At 48.7% G+C, this 13,914-nt stretch overlaps 1 pseudogene; it reads left to right on the forward strand.

The window, feature by feature from the left end:
• The first annotated feature begins 11,091 nt into the window (after positions 1-11,091).
• Positions 11,092-13,914, forward strand: part of LOC102728136 (kallikrein-1-like) — a 4,561-nt pseudogene continuing 1,738 nt past the window's right edge.

Below are 13,914 nucleotides of genomic sequence, written 5' to 3' on the forward strand. Positions count from 1 at the left end.
CTCACACCTCACAGACTGCCAACATTAGAAGCTAAGTAACCCCAGGAACTGATGGAGAGAACCTTCCATCTGCTGCTAGTGAGCCTGTGGACCAGGACAGTCATGGTAGAGACTAACCTGGAGAACTAGTCAAGTTGAGTATCCATATGCCCTAAGAGCCACAGGTTCTGATCATAGGCAAATACCCCAGAACGATTCTCGCAGTTTGATGAGGGAGCTGTAAAAGATGTCCACTCTCTACTGTGGTGCTGGGGAGTAGGGCACTCAGCAGCATTGGCACCTCACTGGGGGAGTGTGCAGGTAAGGGCAGAGGAGGCAGGAATGACCCTCCTGTAAGGTCAAAAGTAATCGATCAGAAACAGAGACACTGAAAACAAGAGATAAGAGAGATAAAGATAGATAGATTGATTGATAGATGAGAGAGAGAGAGATCAGTGGCCTTAGGGACTGGTTCAGGGGTCTCTCTTTGTGTTCCTACTCTTGACCTCTCTCCTGGCTCCTTCACCTGGGTCTGGGATCGGAGCAGCCCCAGAGTTTAGCTTAAAAATCATGGCACCTTGAATGTGTCTGCTGGCCATGGAGACATATCCAATCCAAGACGCTCATCAATGAATCCTCACCCCACCAAGGAGGAAGAAGGCAGGGGCTCAGCCAAGAATAGGACCCAGGAGTCCAGAGGTGGCCCCATGAACAGCCCTGTGGTGCATCTACTGGACTTTCTGTCTCTCAGGTCCTGTGCCTCCATCACCCTCTGGAGGTTTCCCTCCCTCTCTGCCTCCTGGACTGTGGTCCTCTGTGTGTGTCCATCTCTAACTCAGTCTCTCTATCTCTCTGACTCCATGTCTGACTCTGTTTCTCTCTGTGTCTGTCCGTTTTTGAGTCCATCTCTCCCCCTCCTTCTAATTCTGGATGTGGAGCTGAATGGAGCCAGTGCCCAGCTCTGTCTTGCCGAAGTCACTCTCTCCAGCTTCTTCTGCATTTCTCCCTCTCCCTCTCACACTCTGGCTTGCTGTTCTCCTACATTCCATGTCTCTGGGCCATGATTTCAATGTCAGACAACCCTCCCTGCCTAGTGACTTCCTGGAGGAAGGAGAATGGGGAGAGAAGGAGAACTTGTGGAACCTGGGCTAAAAGTCCTTGGGTGAGTCCCCATCTTTCTAGCAGGGTACCTACATGATGACCACGTACAGAATGCCTTGGGTCTGGTGCCTGGCTTCTGACCTTCCCATGTTAGAGATAACTGATTGTGTGTGTGTGTGTGTGTGCGCGCGCGCATGCTCACACACATGCATGTGTGCACAAATTGGGAAATTAGAAAAGCCAACACTCTCATGCTCATGAAGCCAAAAACATCAGCCACAGAGTCAAACACCTTCCGTGACAAACTCCTGGTGTTTGACCCCTGGGACATCCATCCATGGTCAGATGGATGGGGTCAGATGCTGGAGGGTGACCTCCCATGGGTCTGCCTCTGAACATCTTATCTCTATTTGCCTTCTCTGAGCTATCTGTTCTGTGTCCCAGACCATGAAGCCCCATTGCTGCAGTGAGTGAATCTCCCAGTGGTGATGGAGGAGGACTGAAAGGCAAAGTAAGCCTTGTGTTCGTTTCCTGGAGCTGCCATAAGAAAGGACCAAAAATTGGGTGGCTTCAAACAGCAGAAATTTCTCCTTTCATAGTTTGGATGTTAGAAGACTTAAATCAAGTTGCTGGCAGGGCCACGATCCTCTGAAGGCTCCTGGAAAGAATCCTTCCTTGTCTCTTCCTAGCTTTTTGTGATTGCAATCCTTAGTATTCTTTGATTTTGTCTCAAGATTCTATTTCCAAATAAGGTTACATTCACAGGTACCTGGGGTTACAATTTACACACATGTTGTTTTGGGGACACAATTCGACCCTGTACACAGATGATATTGAACATCTTTTTGTTTGCTTATATGGTATCTGTCATTTGTCCTCTATCTTCTTTGGTTAGGTGTCTATTCAGATCTTCTGGTTGTTTGTTAATGGACTGTTTGTTTCTTATTGTTGATATTTTAAGAGTTCTTTCTATATTTTGGATACAGGTCCTTTATCAGATATGTGTTTTGCAAATATTTTCTCCCAGTCTGTGGTTTGTCTTTTTTTTTTTCTTAAGATTTTATTTATTTATTTGACAGAGAGAGACACAGCTAGAGAGGGAACACAAGCAGGGGGAGCAGCTGAGGGAGAGGGAGAAGCAGGCTCCCCACTGAACAGGGAGCCCGATGTGGGGCTCGATCCCAGGACCCTGGGACCATGACCTGAGCGAAAGGCAGACTCTTAACGACTTAGCCACCCTGGCGCCCCTGTCTTTTTATTTTCTTGATAGTGTCTTTCATAGAGCAGAAGTTTTACTTTTCCTAAAGTCCAACTTAATCATGGTTTTCTTTCCTGGAACATGTTTCGTTATTGTATCTGAAAACTTATCACAAACCCCCAAGTCACCTTGATTTTCTTCTGTGTTAGCTTCTAGCAGTTTTATGGTTTTGTTTTACATTTATAATCCATTCTGCATCAGTTTTTGTGAAAAGGTAAAATCTTAGTCTGGATTCTCTTTTTTTTTTTTTTGCCTGTGGATGTCTAATATGTTTCCACAATATTTGTTGAAAGGACTATGACTTTCAGCAGTGAATTGCCATTGCTCCTTTGTCAAAAGTCTGCTGACTATATTTGTGTGGATCTTTTTTTTTTTTTTTGACTCTTTATTCCATTCTACTGATCTATTTTTTCACTAACAACTCTCTCTTGATAGTTGTAGTTTTATAGTAAGTCTTGACATGGTGTCAGTTCTCCAACTTTCTTCTTCTTTTCCTGATTTTGCTGGCTGTCCTGGGACTTTTGCCTTTCCATATAAGGTTTAAAATCAGTTTGTCAGTGTCCATAAGGTAACTTTCTGGGATGTTGATTGGGGTTTCATTGAATCTATAAATCAAGTTGGGAAGAACTGACATCTCAAAATATTGAGTGTCCCTATCCATGAACATAGAATCTCTCTCCAGTTATTTAGACCTTCTCTGATTTCATTCATCAAGTTTGGTAGTTTCCTTATATAGATCTTACATTTTCTTAGATTAGTTCCTAAGATCTCATTTTTGTGAGTGTTAATGTAAATGGCATTGTGTTTTTAATTCCAAATTCCTACTGTTCATTGCTGTTATGTAAAAAGACAGTTGACTTCTAGATACTAGCCTTGCATTTTGCAACTGAAAAATTAATAAAAGGCAATTTAAAATGGAGTCTGGGGCCAGAAGGGGGAGCTCTGATGCTCTAACATTTGTCAGTTGCAGACACCAACAAGAAGAGACATACCTTACATTTTCAATAAGAAGAAGCATATATTTTACTAACCCAGCAAGAAAAAGAAAGATTTTCTCCTTTCTGGGCAACACCCCCACCAGTGAAGGACCATCACAACTCAGCCAATGAGAAGCCACTGCCCTGCAAACTCCCAGTTACTCCAGTGGACTTTTTGTTCATAACAGCCCCTCCAACTCTTTCCTTTCCTCTATAAAAGAGCATTCCTACCCTGTGTTCTCTGGACTTGCCTATGGTTTTGCCATAGGTTGCTTGTCTCAAATTGCAATTCTCTGGTATTCCTAAATAAACCCATGTTGCTGGTAAAATAATTTACAGTTTTATTTTTAGGGTTAATAGAACCTTGCTGTAATTGCTTATTAATTCCATGAGGTTTGTCAATTTTTTCTGTGGCTTTATAGATAGACAATCATGTCATCTGGGAGCAAAGACCTTCTTAGTTTTTCCTTTCTAGTTAGTATACCTTTAATTTCCTTTTTTTGGTGGTGGGTTCTTATTGCATTAGCTAGGACTTCCAGTGTAATGTTGAATAAGAGACATGAGAAAAAACACCCTTTCCCTGTTTGCAGTCACAGGGGGAAAGAATCTAGTTTCTCACTATTAACCAATGTGATCTGCAAGATTTTTGTATAGGTTCTTTATGGAGTTGCGGGAGTCCCCATTTCTAGGTTTATGCTGCAGACACAGTGTTTTTTTTTTACCTCAATGGAGGAAAACAAGCTTAGAAATCCACAATCTCATCAGAGGCAGCAGGAAATCTGCACAATCCTTGCTCAGGAGAGAGATATTATCTTTATTAATCTGAGCTATAAGCAGATCTGTCCTGGAGGCATATTTATTTTTTGGACAACAGATAAATCTTTATGAGAGCAGAATGGTATCTTTATTAGCTAGGACAAGAAACAGATTTTTTTTTTTCTGAGAGACATCTTTATTGTCCTGGACAGTAAACAAACTGCTCTGAAGGAAATAACCATCTTGCAAGACTGGTTGCTAGACAAAACTCCTATGTAGGCAAAATATGTTAATTCCTTCGCTCAGAAAACATGCAGAAACATGGGAGTCCATGGAGAATTCTATTCCAACACTGTTTACAACATACCCTCCATCATTTTCTGCAGGACAAGCTTTTCCTCCTTCCATATAAATCTTGCTGACCACATCCATGTTTCCCCAGCCTGACCAGGCAGAACGTGGTCATTTGACCTGGATATGCAAATCCTGCCCTAACATACATGTCTCTGTGTGTATGGCTCTGACCTTAGCAACATATATGTGGACAGTTAAGACCTGAACATGTGCACGCACCCACGTGTACACACAGACACACACACAGGAGTCTATAACTAATGAGGTCAAAGGAGGTGGGGGAAATTTCTGGAAAAATAGGCAGCAGTTGTACAACCTAGAGGAAGAGCATTGCTTAAAAAAACCAAAGATGTCTGGGGGCACCTGGGTGGCTCAGTGGGTTAAGCGTCTGCCTTTGGCTCATGTCATGATCCCAGGGTCCTGGGATGGAGCCCCTCATCAGGCTCCTTGCTAGCAGGGAGCCTGCTTCTCCTTCTCCCTCTGTCTGCTGTTCCCCCTGCTTGTGCTTGTGCCCTGTCTGTCAAATAAATAAATAAAATCTTAAAAAAAAAAGACTTCTGGAGAAGTTGCAGGAACAGCATATATGAATAATATGTAGGTAGAGCAGGGCACAGGGAAGTGGTAACAATATAGGAAAATGCTCTTGTCCTGAGGGATTTTCCACTCACTTTCCCAGAGACCCAGGATGGTGACAAGGTCCCGGAAGGTGAGGAGTGTGAGCTCCACTCCCAGCTCTGGCAAATGACCCTCAATGTGTGGACATTTAACTGTGTTGCTTCCCTCATCTCCCCACATGATGTGCTGCATGGGGCCCACTGCCAAAGGCTGTGTCAGGTGCAGGACTTAGGGTCCTGAGGAGGCCTGACTGGGGAGGTCAGGACGGCATGAAGCTGGATCTGGGGATGGAGAAGTCTGGGGGTTGGCTCCTGGATGTTGTGGGAGATAGGGGACCTGAACTTCTAGTTTGGGGAACAGGATAAGGGACATTTCCCAACTCCCATACTATGTGGAAGGATGCACTGGAGTCATGGGGCTAGAGCCCATGTGTGTTTGCCTCAGGACTGCAAGGAATCTGAGAGGCAGGGCATGACTGTGGCTCTAGGATGTTAAGAGCAGGTAAGTGGAACTCCAACATCCCATAGGGTTGAGAGAGCCCAGCTTGTTTACACTTTGGTCTTTTTGTCTACCCCACACTCAACTTGTGCATAGCCATCTGCCTACACAGCTCCATGTGGGTGTGAATGCAGTCTGCATAAACACAATGCCCAAGGGCAACTGTGGGCTGTTTCAGGCATCATGCAGCAAGTGCTGTGAGACACAAGGTAATCACCATGAGGTCATGTTGTTGAAACTAGCCCCACCTGTGTGACTTCACCCACCACTTGCACTACCCAGAGTGCTGCCCACGCCTGCCCCCTTGTGGGTGGGGTCTGGGTGGCATCTGGCTGAGCCCTGGTGTCTGATAAGGAGCCCAAGACCACAGGGAGCCATGGTGGAAAGATGGATGAGCAAGGTTGGATGTCATCTCTCCAGGAATCCTAGACTCCAAGGCTCCATTGTGGAAGGGCCATTGTCCAGAAATTGGTTTGGTTTGAAATTAGTGAGTTGGGGTTGTATGGGGTTGGGTTAGGATTGAGTTGGGTGGGTCAGGTGGTATTTTTGGGGGGGTTGTAGATGAGGGTCAGGATGGAGATGGGGTGCTGGATCCAGAAGGTCTCTCCACAGGGTGACTTGGGGGACCCCCGATCTGCATGTGGGTTTTCTGGCCCCTGACTGACTATATTCCTCTACTCCAGTTCTTCTGATCTTAAAATGGGTTTACCTCTGCCCACTTTTTTAAAATTACTGTATAGTTAACATGCTATGCTATTTTAGTTTCAGTTGTACAATGTCTACTTACTTATTTTATTTTTTAAAAGAGGACATTTCATTATTTTTTAAAAGTAAACTCTATCCCCAATGTGGGGCTCGAACTCACCTACCCCACCACCATGAGATTAAGAGTTCCATGCTCTACCAACTGTCCCAGCCAGGTGCCCCTCAATACACCAAGAGCTTCTTTAGTTACTCAAATAGGAAAGGAGGAGGATTTCTTATCAAGTTTATAACACATATCTCAGGCTGGACCATCATGAGTTGCTCTGATTTTTCAGAACAGCCTTGGTAATCAAAATGGTGGAAACCTAGAAAACCATTCTCTTTCTCCTCTGAGACCCCCAAAGGTGAACCTTGAGACGCATGAATCTACCTCCTGAGACCTACATAGTCCATTGCAGGAAGTACTGGATTTTGCATGAGGATACTCCTGATTTGGGTGGTCAGATGAACCAGGATCCCTAGATCTTCAAGTGCTTTGCTGCCTTTTCCCTTCTGGTTCTGAGACCACACCTAAGAGAATCCAAAGTCCCCTCATTACCTCACATCATGACTTCCATGCTCTTCAGACAGAAAGAGCCATCCCTTACCCCACCCCAGGATGACTATCACTCACCCCTCTCTCCCTGCTTGCATTCCACCATGACCCCAACCTTGTTCCTGGACCTCCCACTTTCTTCGAATGCCAACAGCTCATAAGAGACCACTTCTAGCATTGGCCTTCATCCTTTCTGTCACCGTGTGACAGGGAAATATCCAGTTCTCCCAACTCTCAGCCAAACTGAAAGCTTCCAGCCACAGTTCTGGGATCCCTCACTCCCAAACACCCTAAACCCATCCAAGATGCTCTACTTAGCCCACCAGAACTATTACCTAAATCAGTGATGTTTTACAACCTCAAAAGCTCACCGCAGGTCTAAGAAGGTTCTCCAGCATGGGACTCACTACAGCTTCTCTCTCTCAGCCTCTGTCCCTCTGGGATCCTTATGCTGGGGTTCTGGAAACTCTTAACATCCCAGACCACACAGCCTCTTCCCCCAGTGTGATTCCTCAAATCACCTGGCCCCCACACCACATGCTACTGCAGATGCTGCCTTCTTGTCTCCTGCCTGATCCCTGTGATTGGCTCTACTCTCAACATAGTCTCCCCACCCAGTCTCTGCCACCAATCTACAACCCCAGGGATGGCTCCAGAATTCCAGAACCTTCCCAAACTGCTTGTCCATCTCTCCAGACCCAGAGCTGTGCTCCTGTGCCCCCATGTCCTTCCAACTCCACAGCACAGCTCCAACTTTTAGCCTAGACCCTCAGAGCCCCACTGCTCATGAGCACTCTCTCTAAGAAAAAAAAATCTAAAAAAAAAAAAAAAAAGAGTGGAGAGTTCATATATCCCTGAGGTAAGATGTATTTCTGGTGTATAGTGTATTTCTGGCTTTAGGAACTGCAAGCAAACTGCTCCTGGTGGTCTTCACCATTCTATGTCTGTCCTGAAAGAACCATTTACCTTTTATAGCCACAGAACTGAGATTTCTGAAATCCAAACCTAGAGTCTTACACTCTGAGTGGCTGAATTACAATGCAAAATGAGTTTCCAGACATGCTGGTGTCTGCTGTTAAAATGAAGGCATGATTGGGAAAGAAGAGCATCTGGCAGTTTGAAAGGAGATATATGGGAAGTCCCTGAAGAGAGGGAGGATGATGTGGAGATGGTCCAAATAGAGATGTGGTCTGAGCCAGGGTCTAGGGGATGGAGAAGATCCAGGGAGCAAGCATGCAGTGGCTCGTGTCTGAAAGGCTGTGAGGCACCTGGGGTCAGTCCTGGTGCCTCAGGGAACAGTATACTCTCCCCAGAGGGAGAGCCCAAGAGGAAGAGTGTGTTGGGCAGGGGGAGAGACATGAGTGGTAAAAGGAAGTTTCTCAAGGAGCAGGTGGGATGACTTTGTGTCTGGAGGGATCCATGGGGGAGAAGGATCCAGCGTCTCCACTGCTTACACCTCTCCCCTAGGCTTCAGCTCAGTTCTGGTCTGTCCTCCACCATGTGGCTGAACCCAGCGGGTCCCCTGCCCACTCTCAGCTCCATCTGGCCAGGTGCTGCCTCAGTGCCTAGCTATTTGTCAAGAACTCTGAAGAGTCTAAGATTTTACCACCTTGCAAACAAATGTTAGCTGGCCAGTTTCATGGGTACTAGCAGAACACACCAGATCCTGGGTCAGAGGCAGGATTTTACTACTCATGGCAGAGCAGGCAGCATAGGTTTTATATCCACACCAGTTCACCTGGCTCCCCAAGGTCTCTGGGGGTGATCAGAGGAGCAGAGATGGATTCTGTGCACACAGCGGTTTGTGCCATAGCTGAGGATCTGAGCTTAGGAATCTTTAATCTCATAAGGGGGCTGCTGGCAAGTTTGCCCAAAGTTAGTCTCTGGCTGAGATATGATCTTTATAATTCTGGATTGCAAACAAAATTGCTCTGGAGGGACATATAATTTTTATTGTCCTTGGCAGTAAACAAATACTATCTTTTATTAAATCATGGACAGTAAACAAACTTTCTCTGAGGGAGATACCATCTTGAAAGGCTGCATGATAGACAAACATCTTGGAAGACAGTCCAGAGTAAAAAATGTATCAATTCCTTTGCTCTGAAGACATGTGACATGCCCATGGAGAATTTCTAACAACATGAGTCCAGACTCACCCTCTACCTTTCCCCCCAAGAAAGGGAAAGGTAACATCACTCAGTTTTCCTCATGCTCTTCCTCCACCACAACTGCATGCCCTCTGCTCACCAGAGTTCCAGCCCAATTCCAACAACAGTGGGAAGAGTGTGGTCATTTGATCTGTGGGATCTGTGTCAAATCCTGCCCTAGTGTTGGCTCCTGTCTGTGTGTGTGTGTATGTGGCTTGACCTTGAGGGGATATCTGTGTTTCCCAGTGTAGAGGTTCATGGTTCTTTGACCTTGAAATCTGCGTGTTTGGTACTTGTGCACAGTGCAGCTCTGTGTGTGTGTGTATGTGTGTGTGTGTGGCAAGTGTGCAAGGCCTTACCTGTCTCCTATTTGCCTGCACTTGTGAACCTTGTCATCATATGTGAAATGCAGTGAGAGACCTTGAACATCAAGCATCTGACTTGGGGACTGATGTAGAGATGGATAAATATGTCCTGTCCTGAAGCCTGGATCTCCAGCTATGTCTCTGTCATCTTCAGTGCCCAGCTCTATGTCCAGGTGTTGTACTGGAGTCTGATCCACTGGGTCCACACCTGAATGCCTTGGGTTGGACATGTGTGGGGTTGGGGTTTGGGTTGGTTGGGTTGGGTTGTACTGGGTTTTGGTTGAGGTTGTGTATGGGGATTAGAATGGGGATTGGGCACTGTATCCAGGGGTTCCTCTCTCACGCTGAGGCACATTTCTCCCACAGGGTGACACTGATCTGTGTGTGGGGGAGGTCAGATCACTGACTGAATGTATTCTTGTACCCCAGTCTTTATGGTCTTCACTGTGAGTGACTGTGACCACTTCTCTCACTTCCTATGTTGGGAGCTTCTCATGTTGCTCAGCTCAGAGAGGGGAAAGATTTGATCAAGTGCTTGACATGAGAGGGGCTGGACCCCCATGTCTCCACAGGTGAGAGCCCCCTTCCTGGCTCATAGATGGCTTTTTTCTCTCTGTGTCTTAACATGGCAGAAGGGGCAAGGGATCCCTTTTAAGTGCACTCCTTCCATTCATGAGAGCTCCATCTTTGTGACATAATCACTTCCCAAAGGCCCCACCCCCCCAAACCATCACACTGGGGAGAGGAGTTCAACATATGAATTTGGGGGGAACACAGACATTCTGTCTACAGCATGTAGGACACGTTGTGGGTCAACACTGGAGGCCCGAAAGCTCTAGTTCTTGAATCTCTTCTGGGAGTCCAAAACATGATACTCAGTGCCACTTAATCCTGAGGTGCATTAACGAGGCCCCCGAGATCTAAATGTTCATTGGAGTGGGACCACTGGATTTGCTGAGGATTCTCTTGACCTGGAAGGGCAGGTCATCTGGGTGTCTTGGGTCATCACATGCCCCCGTTGAGGGATGAGGAGTTGGGAGAGGCTCTATGTCAGGACCCCTGCATTTTTGGAGAACATTGGATTTGGGGATGCTAGGAGACTCGCTCCAGGATACCTTTGGAATTTCATATCTCTGGGTCCAGTAGTGCTGGGCTTGTGGAGTTCTGGCACTGCAAGAATTCATTTTGATGGGAACTTTATAGTAGGGGAACTCATTCCTGCATCTGGAAATACAGGAATCTCGGAGTTCTGAAAGCCAAGCTCACATATTTCAGGGATGTTGGAAGTTGGGGGACAGGCATCTTGGCTCAGGGAGGTGCAGAGATCAGAGAGCTTCAGGGACATAGTGCATGTATTTGAGGGTCCGATGGGCTTTGGGGTGTGAAATCTCTCTTGGAGTGTAGGCATTGGAGGCTTTGTAATAGGCGTCCTGATTCTCCAGAGCTGTTGATTCTGTCATTCTTGGGCTTCCCCTCACTGCCTGTGTCACCAAGAGCAAGGCAACAGAGCTGTAGGCCCTGGCCCATTTGGCCTCAGACCCCGGAATATATCCAGCATGATTAAGGGCCTAAGAACAACAGGTGCTTGCTCTTCCATCCCTCCCACCAGGCCTTGGCCAGCTTCTTGGTGGCAGCAGATCAGGGACATGGCCATGGGGGGTGTAGGCTTTAAAGGCTCCCCAGGGTTGCCCCCCAGCTCCTAGTTCACAGTGTGCCAGCTCCTGGACACTCTGTCACCATGTGGTTCCTGGTCCTGTGCCTGGCAATGTCCCTGGGGTGGACTGGTGAGTGGAGTGGATCTGAGAGAGGGAGAGGGACCCTGACTCCCATGGTGCTCTGACCCTGCCACCCCTACAAGGCCATCCCTTCTCCCCATCTGTGCAGCCCTATTCCTCCAGGTCGCAATCCAGCCTGGGCAGGGTACCCAGTCTCTTCCTACCTCTCCCACCCCCACCACAAAACCTTCTTTAGCTCTTCACCCTGCCATCTTCCTCACAGTCGTCACTGCCACAGTAGGTACCTGCTTCTTCCCAGTGACCCCCCAGGCAGTTTCCAGACAGACACAGCCTGGGGGCATCTCTGTCTCTCTCTTTGGGGTTCCCCAACTCTTCCAAGCAGCGTCCCCTCCTCACTGGATCCGGGGACCCTGAACCTCCTGTCCTACCTCCTAGTTCTCCAGGGTCCAGTGCTCTGGCTCCTGAGCCCCCAGGTGACCTTTCCCATCCAGCTCTCACCTCTCAGCCCCATCCCCTAAACACTGAAACCTTCTCAGAACCTCAAATGCCACCTCAGGCATAGAAGATATCTAAGTCCGAGACCCCTTAAAGGCCCCCAAATTCTTTCCTTTCAGTCAATGACCCTCTCCTTTGAAGTCCTTAACACTTGTTTCTACAACCCTTCCTCTTCTCTGAGCCAACACCTCCACCAAAGCCAGTTGTTCCCCCGTCCAGGAACTCCGAATCGCTGCAGGACACCGGTATCCACAGCACAAGTTGCTCCAGATGCTGCCTTCTTCTCTCCTACCTGATTCCTGGGGTGGGGTCTATTTCAGCAGAGTGTCTCCCCAGGCAGGACCCATCTAAACCCAATTAAGAGACTGCAGGAGAATTACAGACTCTTTCCGTACCGTTTGCCCATCTCCGCAGATGCCCAGCCCTGCTCTTCTGCGCCCATGTACCTCTCCTAGCCTAGGTCCTCCCAGCCCCATTGCTACCTCCCACCTGCCCTGACCCAGCACCCCTCTGCAGGTGCTGTGCCTCCCATCCAGTCCCCAATCAACAGAGGCTCGGAGTGTAAGAATTTCCAACCCTGGCTGTCGCTTGTGTACAATTTCAGCGGTGTCAGGTGTGGGGGTGTCCTTGTGCACCCACAGTGAGTGCTCACAGCTGCCCACTGCTCACACAAGTGGGTCTGGGGAGGGGGTGTTTGTGCTCCCACAGGAATAAACAACTGGGCACCGACCCTGGGTTCACCTCAGGGGAGGCTGGGGGACTGAGGGAAACAGATGGTACTGGTCTGGGTCCCATGGAGAGTGGCAGGGACAACCCCAGGGAAGCCCTCCCATGGCAGCCTGTGTCTCTGTCTCTCCCTGTAACTGTGTCTCTGTGTCTCTCAGTAACTGGCTCTGTTATGTGTCTGTCTATCTGAGTATGATTTATCCCTGTCTCTCTCTCTCTGTTTGGTCTCGGTGTCTCTGTGTGTCTCCCTGTGTCTGTCCACCTCTGGGTCCCTCTGCTGCCTCCCTGTCACTGTAGGTCTCACCCTCCATCTCTCTGCCCCATCTCTCTCTCTCTCTGGGTCTCTGCTTCACTTCCTCTCCCCCATCACGGCTGAGCACCCCCAGGATGGGACTGAGGGGGACCCCCAGAGAAAAGGAAGGGATTATCCTGACGTGTGTGTGTGTGTGTGTGTGTGTGTGTGTGTGTGTGAGGGGGCTTCTCATGTGCCCAGCTCCTCCCTCAAGGACAATGATGCTCTGCAGGGGACACAGGGAAGGGCTGGTTTCAGCTGGAGCCTGGTGGGGGCCCTGGAGGAAGGAGGAGAGAGAGGAGGAGGAGGGGGAGTGGGGAAGAGGGGGAGGAGTAGTAAGGGGAGGGTGGAGGACGGGCAGAGGAGACAGTCTGGGGATGAAGGGGGTGGTGGAGAAAGGGAGAGGGAGGAGGTGGAGGAGGTCGTGGGAGGGAGGGGGATGCCAAACTTGGGCTGCGGGCCAGCCCACCCGCTGCTGGGGAGCCAACCCCACGGCCCCAGCTGCAGCTGAGCTGACCCCAGGCCCCCTCCCAGCCCCTCGGGGTCCTCCCTCCCTGTTTTCTCTCAGGCTGCCCCCCACCATCTGTATCTCACCCTCTCCCCTTGCTTCCTGTCCCTGTCTCATTGGACCTGTTGCTCCTTCTTCTTGTCTGTTCTTGCTTCTTTCCATGGACCTTTTCTCAGGGTCGCTGCCTTTTCGCTTCCTCTCCTGTCCCCTTTGAGCTCATTCTGGCTCCCTGTTCTACCCTCTGCCTTGTTCCTTCTGTTTCAAGCTCTCTCCTTTTCACTGCTTCTCTTTGTCTCTGGATCTGCCTTTCATGCTGTCACAATCTTTTGTTTTCCCAAGGTCTCTATTTTTCCATGACTAATTCCTTCCTGCAGGCTCTCTCTCTCTCTCTCCCTCCAAGGTTACTCCTTGTTTCTTTCTGTCTTCAGGATGCTCCCTGGCCCCATCTCCCTTTCCCCCTCCTCTCTCCTCATTCCCTGGGGCCCCCTCTCTCCCCAGCAATTACCAGCTCTGGCTGGGTCGCCACAACCTGTTCGAGCATGAAGACACAGCCCAGTTTGTCCAGGTCAGTCATAGCTTCCCACACCCTGAATTCAAGCTGAACCTCCTAAAGAACCATACCCGGCTCCCCGGAGAGGACTATAGCCATGACCTCATGCTGCTGCGCCTGGCAGAGCCCGCCCAGATTACAGATGCTGTGAGGGTCCTGGACCTGCCCACCCAGGAACCCCAACTGGGGAGCACCTGCTATGTCTCTGGCTGGGGCAGCCCTGAACCAGGTAAATGCACGCCAGGGGCCAGACC

Source organism: Leptonychotes weddellii, chromosome 16 (genome assembly GCF_054177405.1).
Source record: "Leptonychotes weddellii isolate Sample4059 chromosome 16, ASM5417740v2, whole genome shotgun sequence".
NCBI classification, from domain to species: Eukaryota; Metazoa; Chordata; class Mammalia; order Carnivora; family Phocidae; genus Leptonychotes; species Leptonychotes weddellii.